Below are 13037 nucleotides of genomic sequence, written 5' to 3'. Positions count from 1 at the left end.
ACGTGCTTCCTTGGGGGAAGTATTTGCAATCATGGCTGCTTGGCAATCTGTTCTGAGATCGCTCTGACCCTCCCCTGGTACCTCTTAGGGTTTCCAGCTAGTGAAGAAATCCTGTTCAACAGGGTTTGCATTTGAGGCACCCCAGCTTTCAGGCTCTTAGTGGAGTGTTTCTGGATTTCTTCCCTGGGGTATTCGCTCTCAGATTCAGCTGTTCGAAACAGGCTGAGGGCTCTATCTCGGAAGGTAAGTTCCTACTGGAATGGGCAATGAGTTATTCACTTGGGGTTGGGATATACAACCTAGCGACTTGTGCTTATCCTGGCAGTCCAGCGGTCTGCCTCCTTGGGTTCTCGCTTCCTTCGACTTCCAATTGGAATGTCAAGGGGAGGAGAAGAAAAGCTAAGGAAGGGATGGCGAACTCCAGTCTTTGAAAGCCACAAACAGGCCAGGTTTTCAGGATATCCGCAATGAATATGCATGAGAAAGATCTGCATGCACTGCCTCCACTGGATGCAAATCTTTCTCACGCGTGCTCATTGTGGATATCCTGAAAATCTGGCCTGTTTGCAGCCCTCGAGGACTGGAGTTCACCATCCCTGAGCTAAGGCATTCGTGGTATATCTTAGTGGAAAGATACACCACGTTCTCCCTATATTTTTGCCAGGCTTTGGCCAATACTGTCCTTAGTTTTTCTCACTTCACTAGGCTGCCCAAAGTGCCTTCCTACTTACCCGACCAATCCTGTAGACAGGATGGATAGCCCTGCCCATGACAGGGTACAGTGTGGGTGATCTTCAGGCCTAACTTCTCTCCCTGCTCAGGAGTTGGGCTAGCGATCTTATTCAGGGGTTGCCGTTCATGCCCTGAAACTGTTGATACTGTCCTGCATGGTCAGCTAGGTCTAGAGCTTCGGCACATAGGGTCTGTCTCAGGCCCTGTCATTGTTGCTGCTTATTCTGCAAGCGTTGCTTGGGCTTTTCTGCTTATTGTGCCCAACAGCTACACAGCACACTTCTGCAGACACATTTTGTCCTTCGGATGTTATTGGACTGCAGTTTCTTTTTGGGGAATTCTCAAGCCCCAGTTTATTTATTGATTGGGATTCACCCATGTGTGAGGACTACCATCCTACTTGTCCTCGGAGAAAGCAGAGTTGCTTACCTGTAACAGGTGCTCTCCAAGGACAACAGAATGTTGGTCCTCACAAAACCCACCCATCTCCCCTGGGAGTTGGTTTCTCCATGTATTAGCTATATTATGGATTGAAAGACTCTCCTTAGGGGACAGGGTGATGACTATAGCTGCACCAGATTGCCAGATTCCGCTCTGCAGGACTGAAAAGAGAGAGGGAGAATCCTTACCAGTCCCCCATAGTACCAAGAAGGCTGCCGTCCCGTAGCAAAGCTTTTTCTCCCCGCGGGAACTGAATGACTCACCATCCCTATTTTTTAAATTTATCACATTGGTACATGTCCTGCAGAGCTGAGAAAGAGAAGCCTTAACTTTCCCGCAGCTCCAATATGGAAGCCAGTCCTTTGAATTGGCCGCAGAAGAAAACGGCCTGCCTGGAAAAGCTGCGATCATGACCGCAGACTCTCTCCCCCCCCCCCCAAAAGAAAGTGCTGGCCACCACCACACCATGGAGGTCTGGCTAGAATAGGGTGTCTAGTCTTGGGGCTATTGTGGATCCTCCCCTTCAGGACTTAACTCAGGGCATCAGAATACTCACTAATCTGCTTTCAGTTACCTGCAAGCATGGCCGCCGTTCCAGCTGAAGTGTCCAAGCCTCCAGTGAGCTAACCCACTGATGTGGGGACCCCTAAGAAGCTCGAACTCCAGAACTCGCTGATCTACAAACAGGCCCAGCACAAATCAAGATAATTAATTGGGGAATTGTTTTCACATTTCCCCTAGCACTGCAGAGTGGGCCTTCCTTCCCATGCTTAGCAGCAGCAAGCATTTCACACTGCAGCGCTAATTAAGCACCTTGGCCAGCACAGAAGCACAAAAACTCACCCATACTCCTCCAAGAGAACATCTGCCAGAATCCACCGGAGCTTCAAATAGCTGCTGCTTCCCCAACATTCTTTCAATGCTCTGCCTTTTATTTTTTAAATTTTATGGCAGCCCAAGCAAAGATGCTGCTGTCTCCTGCCCTACCTTCACTTTATTTTTTAAGGGCCCATCAGAAAGAGAGTGAAGGGGGGTGGGAGCTAAGTACTAATTTAAACTGGTGGGTCCCCCTGGTTTCTGCTGAGCTCCATGGAGGGAGGCTCGTGCTTTCACCTCTGGAACTCCAAGGAATCCCCTGCTAATCCAGGGCTATATTCAACTGAGGGAGGGAAAATAATCTTTCACCTTGGAGCCTATGCCAAGGTTTCTGGTTCAGCCTAACAGGCTGCAGTGCACAGCACAAGATGCTCCCATTGCATGGTAAGCCTGCCTACCATCTGCTGGAGACAGAGAAGACTGGCAGGCTAGTGTCAGCACAGATGCATATAAGGGGGTGACATCAGCGAGCCTGGTGATCTCTAGCTCCATCTACTGGTTGCGACTGGTCGAATGGTTGAAGAGGAATGCAATTTCTTCCAAAACTGACGCTGTCTGTTGTGTGCTGCAGTGCTTCAGCTGAACAGTTAAGAGCTTGCGAGCAAAGATACAATGTTAAAGACGTAACAGCTTTTAGAGCAGCAGCAAAAGGAACCACAGCTTGAATGTTCAGTTACACATGTTTTTACATGAACTGAGCAGCGGTGTTCGGGGGTGAGTGAAGCTGGGGCAGAGCAGGCACTTACGCATATAGGAGTACATTTTAAAAGGTGCGCGCAGGCGTACATGTGCATGCGCTACCCGGCGCGCACACATGTATGCCTGATTTTATAACATGCGCTCGCAGGCACGCACAAGGGGGTGCACAATTGTGGACCATGCGTGCGCCGAGCCGCGCTGCCTTCCCCCGTTCCCTCCCAGGCCGCTCTGAAATCGGAGCGGCCTGGGAGGGAAATCGGAGCGGCCTGTGAGGGAACTTCCCTTCTCCCTAGCCTGACCTTCCCACCCCTTTCCCCTAACTTTCCCCCTTAGCCCTACTCTAAACCCCCCTGACATTTGTCTTACCTTTTGTGCCTGCCGGCACACGATCCACCAACCCAGCGGCAAATGGCCGCTATGTCAGAGGCCTCTGGCCCCGCCCCTTTTTGCAAGCCCCGGGACTTACACACGTCCCGGAGCTTTACGTGCGTTGCCGGGCCTTTTTAAAATAGGCCCGGCGCGCGTAGGGCTTTTAAAATCCGGCCCATAGTTTTTGATTTTCAGAAGTACTCAGCCAATTATCCAACTATTTTCTAAGAAACTTACACACACAAGTTCTCTTAAAATACTTGGTAAAATCTACATGTACAAAGTACTCACAGAATTTACCAGTATACAGCTGTTTTGAAAATTACCCTAAAAAACAAATGCCACATGATGCTGTGAGAGAGAGCAGATGTGTTTCTGATTTCTCGAGGGCCTCTCCCCTTTTATTCGATTTTATAGCAAGTATACCTTCCCAATTTGAACGTCTCTTCAGAATCTGCTTCTCTTTTGCTCTGCTGAGCAATCTGCTCCGTCTTTGCACGCGGTGCAAATTAGAATGGCGATGAAAACGATTCAGAAAGAAAAGAGAAAGCAAAAGGGGCTGAATCTAAAATGGCCGACATGCCCGATTCCAACCTGGTGACGGACGGTCCAGATCTGCTGAGATCAGACATTGCTGCAGCTGTCCTTGCAGCGCTGGAGGGCAGATTTACTCACCTCGCCACTCAAATTATGGTGGTGAGCACACAGTTGACTTCTATACAGCAGAAGTTGCAGACTGCTGAACAACGCCTGTCCAATGTGGAAGATGCCTCGGCCTCCATGTTAAACGACTTAAAACTGCTGAAAGACACCCTCGATACGCTGCAAATAAAAGTCGACGATCTTGAAAATTGGTCACGCAGGAATAATCTAAGGGCCATCAGAGTGCCTGAATCTGTCCCCGAACAAACATTGGGCAATCGGCTGGAAACTTGGCTGACACAAGCTCTAAATCTGGACAATAAAAATGGCGTCTTGCAGATCGAACAGGCCCATCATTTGCGGCTTTTGCTTTCTGGGGATAATGTTTCTACCAAGCCCTGAGCAGTCATTTTTAGGGTCCTCAATTTTTCCCACAAGGTCGATAATCTGCGGGCATATCGTTGCCAAAAGGAACTGCTCTTTGAAGGAGAAAAAATTCTCCTGTTTCAAGATTACTCGGCATCAGTTGCCTCGCGCAGGAAGGCGTTTGCTCCTGCTTGCAACTAGCTGACAAAGTTGCACATTCAATCAACGCTGCTTTTCTCTGCAAAATTAGAAATCTTTCATAATGGGAAAAATCACTTAACTTCAGTTGAAGAAACCAATGACTTTCTGCACGGATTTAATTCTGGCTGAAGGTAGCCGCATGATATATTAATACTTCAAGCGTTTTCTATGGGGTTTTTTTGTCTCATTTGATGTCTTACTATCATTATTCAGAGGGACAGCTTGCTGATCCAGATCCCCCATCAACCGTATGTATAAAAAGGGAGCCCTCACGGCATAAAAGGCACACTTTATTTTGGAAATTTTTTTCCTCTTGGTTGCAGGACGAGGTGAAAGGTCTTTTTTCTTCTCCTTAACCTACATCAAACCCACACTGGGGTTTTCTAATGGGGAACTTGCTGAGAAGGCTGGTATCTTAAAACTGCAGACTAATTTTTCTGTTCTTGTTTTAGGTCTTTTAGGAGAGTTTGCTTTCAATGTCAATTATATGGCTATTGGTTTATTTGTTACCAAGGCATCGCTATATTCTTTGTTCTGTGAGTCTTTTCAAGGGATGGGGTCTAGTCTGGGGGACCTTTCAACCACACGATAGCTATAGGAAAATTGGTTCTTTCCTGCAAATTTTCGTTCCTGTAGTACCACAGATCAGTCCAGATAGTGGGTTGAGCCTTCTGTCCAGCAGATGGAGCCAGAGAAAAACTGAAAGGGTATCCTATATAAGGACAGTGTGCTCACCCTGCACCCCTCAGTATAAACGATAAAGCAGATAACAAAACTAGGAAATGAACCCGAGTAAGGTCAAGCAAGGAACTGATCCAAAAAGGATAACATAATGCTAACAAGGAACAGTGCAATAACCAGCTCTTGTCTAAAAGGTATAAATGTCCGGTGCCTTATGGTTCCGTCATATAATAGTTCTGCAAGGAAAAGGCATTCTCCACAGCTGTAAAGAAAGAAGACAATGAGCAGACTGAAAAAAACAGTAAGACCGGGAGGGAATCTGGACTGATTCGTGGTACTACAGGAACGAAAATTAGCAGGTAAGAACCAATTTTCCTTTCCCTGAACGTACCCGGATCAGTCCAGACAGCGGGATGTACCAAAGCTTCCTTAACTAGGGTTGGACAGAGACAGTCCCGCTCAGAGCACCTGTCTGCCGAAGGAACCAAGCACTGGTGCCGCTACGTCAAGACGGTAATGCCAAGCAAAGGTATGCGGCGACTTCCAAGTGGCTGCTCTGCAAATTTCCTGCGGAGAAACCAGCTGGCTCTCCGCGCACGAGGTAGCCTGCGAACGTAGAGAATAGGCCTTAAGACCCTCTGGGACCGTCCAGCCCCGGCAAAGATACGCAGACGCGATGGCTTCCTTTAGCCAGCGAGCTATGGTGGCTTTAGAGGCCTTCTGCTCTTTATGAGGCCCACTCCATAGGACAAAGAGATGATCTGAGACCCTGAAGTCATTAGTAACTTGTAAGTATTGCAGAAGAGCTCTCTTAACGTCCAAATGGCGGAGGTCACCACCCGCCGCACTAGCAATATCAACCGGAGAGAAGGCAGGGAGCTCAACCGACTGATTTACATGGAAGGAGGAAACCACCTTTGGCAGGAAGGAGGGAACAGTCTTTAGAGAGACCCCCGAATCCGAGTTCTGCAGGAAGGGTTCCCTACAGGAGAAAGCTTGGAGCTCGGACACCCTCCTGCCGAACAAATAGCCACGAGAAAAACTGTCTTAAGCGTCAGATCCTTGAGCGCGGCTCATTGGAGGGGCTCAAAGGGCGCCTCGCAGAGGACACGAAGGACCAGGTTAAGACTCCAGGACGGGCAAGTAGCCCGGACCAGCGGATTCAAATGCTTAGTTCCCTTAAGAAAACGTACAACATCCAGATGGGCCGCTACCATGTAACAGTCGAGTCTCCCTAAGAGGGAAACAAGGGCTGAAACCTGAACACGCAAGGAGTTAAAAGACAAGCCTTTAGAGAGACCATTCTGAAGGAAGGAGAGAACCAAGGAAACAGAGGCCCCAGCATCTGTGCACATATTTTCAAACACCCTCCAAACTCGAACATAAGCAAGAGATATAGAGGTTTTATGTGCGCGCAACAAAGTAGATATCACTTCCTCCCTCTGTCTTAGGCGCCGCCACTCAAAAGCCAGGCCACTAGACAAAAGCGATCCGGCTGCTCAAAAAATACGGACCATGTTGGAGGAGATTGTGGAGGTGACCGAGATGAAGAGGGCCGTCCGACGCAAGATTCATGAGGTCCGCGAACCACGGTCTGCGGGGCCACTCCAGCGTGATGAGAATTACTGGCCCGTTGTGAACCTCTATCTGTCTGAGAACCTTTCCCACCAGAGGCCAAGATGGGAACACATAAAGGAGGACATCGCTGGGCCAGGGTAGGACCAGCGCATCCATTCCCTTCGAGCAGTGTTCCCTTCTTCGGCTGAAGAACCAGGGAGCCTTTGCATTCTTCAAGGTGGCCATCAAGTCCAAGTGGGGAGTGCCCCACTTGCGCACGACTAGAGCCATCGCTTCTTCCGACAACTCCCACTCTCCGGGGTCGAGATGTTGACTGAGGAAGTCAGCCTGAATATTCTCCTTCCCTGCAATGTGGGAGTTCGTCAAGTGGTCCAAGTGGCGCTCCGCCCATGCGAACAGTTTGCTGGCCTCCAGAGTCACCAGGCGACTCCTAGTGCCCCCCTGACAGTTGATGTAAGCTACTGTGTCAGAGAGGACTCTCACTGCTTTGCAACAGACCAAGGGGAGGAAGAACTTGAGTGCCATTTGGACCGCCAGGCGGTTGATGTGCCACTTGGATTGGGCCGTGGACCAACGACCCTGAGTCGACTGAGCCTGACACACCTCTCCTCAGCCGGAGAGGCTGGCATCCATCGTAAGGACAATCCACTGGGAAGTCTCCAGCAGCATACCCCTTGACAGGTGATCGAGGGAAAGCCACCACTGTATGCTGGCAACGGTAGATTCGGGAAGTAACAGGAGCACCTGAAATTTCTCCGAGACCGGCTTCCAGCGGGCCAGCAAAGCTCTCTGTAAAGAACGCATATGTGCAAACGCCCAGGGAACCAGATCTATAGTGGAAGCCATAGAGCCCAGTACTTGAAGGTAGGCCCAGGCCGTGGGCAATGAGAGAGAGATGAGATACTGTCCCTGTTTCATGAGCTTGAGTGCCCGAACCTCAGGTAGGAAAACCTTGGACACGCGAGTGTCGAAACGAGCTCCCAGGAATTCCAGAATCTGGGAGGGCACAAGGTTGCTCTTGGAGTAATTGACAATCCACCCAAGGGAGGTGAGGACAGACACCACACGACTGACTGCTGCCACACAGAGCTTCTCTGACTTCGCCCGGATGAGCCAGTCTTCCAGGTAGGGATGGACTAATACTCCCTCCTGCCAGAGGAAGACTGCGACCACCACCATCACCTTGGTGAATGTACGGGGAGCGGTGGCGAGCCCGAACGGGAGTGCCTGAAACTGGAAGTGCCTGCCCAGAATGTGGAAGCGAAGAAACTTCTGGTGTTTCTTGCAAATCGGGATGTGAAGATAAGCCTCCATAAGATCGAAGGAAGCCAGGAACTCGCTGGAGCGAACCACCGCTATGACCGCCCTCAGGTCTCCATTCGAAAATGGGGAACCTTGAGGGCCCGGTTGACTCTCTTGAGGTCCAGGATCGGATGGAAGAAGCCGTCCTTTTTGGGGACGACGAAGTAGATGGAATATTGGCTGGATCCCTGTTCTTTTGGTGGAACAGGGACTATGTCCCCGAGCTCCAGGAGCCTGTTGAGAGTCTGACGCACCGCTGGCCACTTTTGACTGCCGTATGGCGAGATCAGGTGTCGGTCGGGAAGTTCGAGCAAATTCTAACGCGTAGCTTTTCCGATCACATCAAGGACCCAATGATCCGTAGTGATTTTGGCCCATTCCTCGAGAAAAAGGGACAGACGTCCACCTAAGGCGCGAGCAGAGGAAGGGGCCGGCCGCATCTCATTGCGAGGATTTTGTGTCAGATCCTGGGGGGTTGCCATCTCTGAAAGGTCGACACCCCCTGAAAGGAATGAGACCATGCCTGCGATCTGGTGGAGGAATTTTGCTGAAAAGTCCATCGGGGTTTGTTGTACCTGCGCTGACCCCTGAAACGCGAGCACAAAGGAAAAAATGATTTGGACTGTTTCGGGCGGTCCTCAGGCAGCTTATGAACCTTGTTGTCCCCCAAGGATTTAATAAGCTGTTCAAGGTCCTCCCCAAAAAGCAACTTGCCCTTAAAAGGAAGAGTGCACAACTGTGACTTGGAAGAGGAGTCCGCCACCCAGTTTCTCAGCCAAAGGAGGCACCTGGCGGAAACCGCGGAGACCATAGCCCCGGCCTGCACCCGGAGGAGATCATAAAGGGCATCAGCTCCATACACAATCGCACCTTCGAGTTGCTCCGCTTGTTCGGCCTCAGCAGCCAGGAGGTCCTGGGTGCTGAGCAATTGTTGAACCCACCTGAGGCTTGCCCACTGCATGAGGCTGCTACAAACTGTCGCCCGGACTCCTAAGGCCAGCACCTCGAAGATCCTCTTGAGATGAAGTTCCAACTTGCGATCTTGAAGATCCTTTAAGGCCATCGGGGCCAAGCTCACCACCGGGATAGTGGTGAGCTTGGTGACAGCGGACACCGAAGCGTCAACTTTGGGGACCTTTAGCATATCTAGCGCCTGATCCGGAAGGGGATATAACTTATCCATTGCCCTGCCCACTTGGAGGCCAGACTGTGGATATTCCCATTCCCGGAGCAGGACTGCATAAGCACAGGATGAAAATGAAAAGTACAAGGAGGAGCTCCAAGGCCCGCTAAGACCGGGTCCACGGTCCGAGTAGTGGAGGTACTGGCAGGGTCTTCTGAGGGAACCTCAATCCCAAATTCATCCAGAACAAAAGGAATGAGTGGATCAAGTTCTTCCCGGTTAAACAATCTCAGGACCCTGCGGGTCATCTCCCTCCACGGGCGAATTCCTCAGCTACAGATCTGGGTCGTCATCATGATCTGGCAGCAGAGCGGGCACGGTCCTAACCCTGGTAGCACCCTGCGAGTCTGGGGTGTAGGGCCCTGGCGCCGACCAAACAAGGGATTTTCGCCACGGGGCGGGGGGGGCCCAGAGGGGGATCCCCCTGTTTCTCCAAGCTGGCCAAAAAAGATCTGTGTAACAGGAGCACAAACTCCGGGGAAAACCTGGGGTGTGCTTTGCCAGGCAACTGAGGAGGGGGAGGGGGGGGGAAGGGCCCCTTGGGAGGGTCAGAAACAGGAGCAGGAGAGCCCTTAGGGCTTAAATTAGGCGGTGATTGAGCAAAATCCGGCTCCCCTCCCCCCTGAGGCTCCGAGTCTGCTGCGAGGTCCGGGCACAAAATGGCCACCATTCCCACGGATTTTTGTGAGGACAAAGGCCCAGACACACGCTTGCCGACCTGACCTCAGGACATCGATTTAACAGGTGCCATGGAGGGTCCCTCCCCTCCGGGCAAGCAGACTGAGCAAAGACCATCATGGGAGAGCTGCGAAGCAGGCTCCCTGCAGGCCAGGCAAAGCGCTGATCTCGGCATCGGGGCCATGAAGAAAACAGCTGATTCTGCCTGAACAAAAGCGCAAGAGCCAGTGAAGGCTGCGAGCCGCTTCTTTCCCTGCCAGTCGGCACAGTGCCGTGAAGAATAGCCTTTTTCCCTTAGATATTGAATCTTTAACTTTTGTCTCTTTTTTTCCCCAAGAATCACTTAACAGGCTTTATTGAGACTTGACACAGCAGAGGCATGTAAACTTATCTGCAACGGGACCCGAGCATTCACATCTCAGGGGTCACCAAATTCAAAGGAGGGGGAGTGACTGGACCACCAGTATCACCCCCTAGGCAGGGAAAATCCAAGGCCACCGGGAAAAGGAGCCCTAGGCTGAATTAATCAAGGGTAAAATCCCCCCTAGGACTCCACAAGAGCTAGGAGACAAAACTGTCTCCTGTGAGAATAAAACACACTGTTCCACTTTTTCCTTTTTTTTTTTTTGTTTTAGAAAATACTTGCTTGACCCAGGAAGAGCTGAAGGAAAAAATCTCCGAAGAGAAGAAACAGAAGAATCACTAAGGAGAGGGAACTGCAGGTTCGCCCGACTGCATCTGCTGGAGCCAGAGAAATACTGGGGGGGCACAGGGTGAGCACTGTCCTTATATAGGATACCCTTTCAGTTTTTCTCTGCCTCCATCTGCTGGACAGGAGGCTCAACCCACTGTCTGGACTGATCTGGGTACGTACAGGGAACTTAGATTCTTACTGTATTGCTTTATGCTAAATGAGTTTCCATGATAGGTCTTCGCTGTTGTACCTGGAATGCTTGTGGGATTGGTTTGGTTACTAAATGATTCAAGGTACTGCAAGCGATGTGCAGGCACCATGGAGATATTGCCATGTTACAGGAGAACTCGCTGATGCAGAACATCTTAAACTACAGAAGTAGTGGGTGGTAAAAAGTTTTCTCTGCTTGTTCTAACTCATGGAAAGTGTGAGTAGCAATATTGTTTCATAAATCTCTTTCTTTTACACTACAGCACTCCCTGGTTGATTGTGAGGAGAGGTACATCTTTTTGGTAACTGAACTTTTTGGAAAAAAGTGTCTTCTAGGGAATATTTATGCTCCAAATATTTATTCACAGGCCTTTGTCAATTCTATTCTTAATATCCTCCTCTCATTTACCACTTATCTTGGGGGGGGGGGGGGGGGATTTTAATGCTGTTTTTGATACCACTATCGATAGATAACCATCGAGACCTGCCTCATGGATGGATAGTGCCCGAGATCTCCTCTATCTATGTCATAATTTAACCTGATAGATGTTTGGAGGGTCCTCCACTCCTTAGAGGAGGACTTTACTCACGTCTTGAGAGCTCATGGTTCCAAATCCTACTTGGGCTATCTGTTGATAACCCGGGATTATTTTTCCAAGGTGGTGGGATCCGAAACTGGTCCATTAGCAATCTCTGATCACACTCGCATATGGGTGGATATAGGTGGGCTTTCTCCTTTACTACCTAGTCAGAGATGAAAATTTCCAGTTTTTCTTTACTATGATACTAAATTTCAGGATTATTTATATGGGAAATGGATGGAATATGCTCATTTTAATCAATTATCAAAATGAGTCATTTCTTTTCTGGGAGACTGCTAAAGCTATGCTGCGAGAGTAGGTGATTGTCTACATTGCTAAGTGGAAAAAAGAGCTTGCAAGTGGATACTACATTTAGAAAAGCAGCTGGGTATAAAAAAACCAAAGGTATTGCCAGAACCCCTCAGCCGTGACCCACACACAGTTCTATGCAACCCAAAGCGTTCTTAATGAGCTTATACACCAGAAAACCCAGAAGAGCTTGCTTTATTATAAATATAAGCTCTTCAGATATGGGAACAAGGCAGGGAAATTATTGGCTAGCATTATAAAGTCTTGGGAGGGCAGGACCTATATTCTGGCCCACCAAGGATATCGGGGACATATTTAACCAATATTATCAAGATTTATATAAAGCTGAACCATGTGAACTCCCATTTATACAAGCTTATTTAGCTTGTATAAAAAGCAGCTTTGCCTCAAGTCACAGATAAGGATTTGCAATATTTAAATGCCTCGATTCAGCTTCTAGAATTGGTCATGGCAATTAAATCCTCTGCTTTATGTAAATCACCTGGCCCAGATGGCTTGTCTAACAAATTTTATAAGATTTTGTCTGATCAGGTTTGCTTGCCATTAGGTCAGCTATTTGAAACTATCAGATGCTAAGTTTTTTGATTGGCATGCTAATAAAACTACTATAGTAGTTCCCCCTAAATCGGGATGTGATCCTATTCTGCCCAATTCTTATCAACCTATTTCACTTTTAAATTGCAATATTAAACTATTTGCTAAGATCGTGGCAGATTGCTTGTTTTCTTATCCTTCCTAAATTAATCTCGCCTGTGCAGGTGGGGTTTAAGGAACGACAGGCGGTTGTAAATGTGTGAAGGGTCCTGGCCTCCCTGGATTTCTCTCTTAAATAGTTAAATTCTTTATTTGTTAGTTTTGATGCTGAAAAGGCATTCAATATGATAAATTGGTTCTTTTTGAGGGTCTCAAGGGATATGGTTTCCATGGTCAGTTTATTTCTTTTCTTACCATGCTCTACACGAACCCACAGGCAGCAATACTGATTAATGGGGAATTCTCTAGGGGTTTTGTACCATCTAGGGGAACTTGTCAAGGGTGCCCCTGTCCCCATTACTCTTTGTTCTTTTGTTTGATCCTCCTTTGCGGATTCTGAACTCCTTCGCTGATATACGTGGGATAAATTTGGGAACACTACTTAAGGTGGCAGCATTTGCCGATGATCTGCTAATATATATCATGGACCCCGTTAGATCTTTACACAAAGCCCTATTTGAAACGCGAGAATATGGGGCTTTGGGCTGTTTTCAAACTGAAGTTGCACAAATCAGAGGCCATGGAGATAGGTACTTGGAACAATGCAGAGTGGGGGGATAATTTCCCTTGAAATGGGTGGGGATCATATCTGGGAGTCTGGCTTCCTAGAAATATTTCTACTTTATATTCCATAAATATATTTTCATTTCATTTCATAAAATTTATTGATTGCCTAACACAAAGTAGGCCTAGGCAATGAACAAAAATACATACATAGTAA

At 48.6% G+C, this 13037-nt stretch overlaps 1 protein-coding gene across 2 annotated transcripts in view; it reads right to left on the bottom strand.

Moving 5' to 3' along the window:
- The window catches only part of GPR107 (G protein-coupled receptor 107), a 271212-nt gene that overhangs the window by 73604 nt on the left and 184571 nt on the right, over positions 1-13037 (bottom strand). The gene's annotated exons all lie outside the window — the stretch shown is intronic.

The sequence above is a fragment of the Rhinatrema bivittatum genome, chromosome 8, assembly GCF_901001135.1.
Source record: "Rhinatrema bivittatum chromosome 8, aRhiBiv1.1, whole genome shotgun sequence".
Classification (NCBI taxonomy): domain Eukaryota; kingdom Metazoa; phylum Chordata; class Amphibia; order Gymnophiona; family Rhinatrematidae; genus Rhinatrema; species Rhinatrema bivittatum.
Note: the sequence above shows the minus strand (reverse complement) of the source record. Positions and strands in the feature narration are given on the sequence as shown.